This window comes from Neovison vison, chromosome 1 (genome assembly GCF_020171115.1).
Source record: "Neovison vison isolate M4711 chromosome 1, ASM_NN_V1, whole genome shotgun sequence".
NCBI classification, from domain to species: Eukaryota; Metazoa; Chordata; class Mammalia; order Carnivora; family Mustelidae; genus Neogale; species Neogale vison.
In genome coordinates this window covers 95,877,501-95,879,757 of record NC_058091.1, presented here as the reverse complement: position 1 = coordinate 95,879,757, position 2,257 = coordinate 95,877,501, and the positions used below count along the sequence as shown (strand labels likewise).

General features: G+C 41.6%; 1 pseudogene; it reads right to left on the bottom strand.

Annotated features, from left to right (window-relative positions):
• Window positions 1-972: 972 nt before the first annotated feature.
• On the bottom strand, window positions 973-1,627 carry LOC122902021 (annotated as a pseudogene).
• Between the last annotated feature and the right edge of the window lie 630 nt (window positions 1,628-2,257).

Sequence of the window (2,257 nt, the reverse complement as noted above, 5' to 3'; positions counted from 1 at the left end):
CAGTGGACATCTAGCGGTCTCTGCCACCAAACCCCTTTTCCACTGCAGGCTTCTAGCCTTAAACAAGTCTGAGTTCAGCTTTAAAGGAAATGTATAGTTAATTACCAAAGTGAATGTAACTAAAAGTAACCCAAGGATTTATTATCTGAGTGACCCGAAAAGAGTTAGGGGACCCATGCAGGATAGGGACAAGAGGATGAGGAGAGTGTGTTTTCAGGGAAGGTCATGAAGGAAAATAAAGTTGTTGTTGTTTTGATTTTTTTGTTTTTTTGTTTTTTTTTTAAGATTTTATTTATTTATCAGAGAGAGAGAGGGGGAGAGAGCGAGCACAGGCAGACAGAATGGCAGGCAGAGGCAGAGGGAGAAGAGGGCTCCCTGCTGAGCAAGGAGCCCGATGTGGGACTCCATCCCAGGATGCTGGGATCATGACCCGAGCCGAAGGCAGCTGCTTTAACCAACTGAGCCACCCAGGCATCCCTAAAGTTGTTGTTTTAAGATCACAGAATTCCTCTCTTTTAACATGTTACACTGCTTTTTTAGAGAGTAAGCAAATTTTTAAGTGAGGTAAATCTAAAGATTTCATCATTTCACGTGTCTATAACTTGATATCCTTTATTTATCTCTCATTTTGAAAGCAGAGGACAAATCTCCTTTTCAAGGATGAAAGTTTGCTATTATTGAGGATATCGTCCATATGACCCTGCAACTCCAGAAACAGAACTGTTCCACACAATAGCTGCAAATACCTTGCTTTTTAAGGCAGTTACACTGACTGCAGGCACACCCGTGGGCCGCTTTCCGTAAAGTGAAATTACTTCCTGTGACATCTCGTAATTCATAAAGTTGGAGAGTCAAGCCATTTATGTGACTTCTAGTGATAACTCTTTAAGGCTGTCCAAAAGTAAATTAACTGATATATGATGCTATTTACTCGAAGGGAGAAAGAAAAGCAAGAAGAAAAGGAAATATCCTTCACTGTCTTTGATTTATTTTGTCCATTAGGACACACAAAGCAGCATCTTTCTGTACCATCCAGTCTCTCCTATGAACTGCACTTTCTCTGTGTTCCTTCTGACCAGTTCTATCACCAGCATCCATTGCTTCAGTTTTTACTCTCATCTCTTGTTCTGCATGAGGCAAATCAGCAGGCAAAGAAGCCAAACAATTATGAATCATCTGGATGACTCGTTGCAGATGCTTTGGAAACAGTGTAACTATTTCAAGGTGTTAACATTTCTGCACCCTCACTGTGATTCTCAAGGTCTCTCTCAATATGCTACACACCTACAAGAAGGGGCTTACATTCTTCTAGCTTTCCCTTCTCATTTTATATTCCCAGGGCTCTTTATCAAAATTTCTGAGATCTAAGAAATTAATAAAAATAAACATACTGAGGTTCCTCAGTTCATTCCCATGACCACACTGCACAGGATGATACTGTTTGATGTCCTGTGTGCAGGGTAGATGATAAAATCACATCGGAACTGATGCCAAACATCATGTAACTCTTTTTTACTGGAGGTGTAGGCTTGGCAGTTGGGTCTTCCTACGTATTTTCATCTGTATACTCCTTGATGTACTGCATTGGAGAGGGTGAAAGTGCATACATGTGCTGTGGCTCACCCATTGCGAAAGAGCTGGATCCCAGCTCTCTGTTTACACTGCTAACTATGTTGGCTACCACCACCAACTGACTTCTGGCCTCCTCCCCCAGGAAGAAGCCACTGATGCTTTTCAAAAATTTCATTCTTGGGCCACCTCAATGGCTCAGTTGGTTAAGTGACTGCCTTCAGCTCAGGTCATGATGATCCCAGGGTTCTGGGATCAAGCTCCATATCTGGCTCTCTGTTCAGTGAGGAGCCAGCTTCTCCCTCTTCCTCCACCTGTTGTGCTTTCTCTCTCTTCCTCCCTCTCTCTCTCTCTGGGTCAAATTAGTTTTTTAAAAATCTTAAAAAAAATAAAAAATTCCTTTCTTTTACTCACATGCCACAACCAGTCTATCAGTAAATCATGTTGGCTTTCCTTGCAAGCCAAGTCCCCATTTAATCCATTTTCTTCCATTTCTGCTGCTATACACCTACACCAAACCATTATCATCTCTTGGCCTGTCACAGCAATAAAGCTCTGACTGGTCTCTCTGCTTTTATTCTTGTGCTCCACCTCCTGATTCATTCTGCATATGGCACTCAGACCTTAACTTGTTAATACCATGTTAATCCACTTTCAACAGTTGCTCATGTTTATAGAATAAATCCAA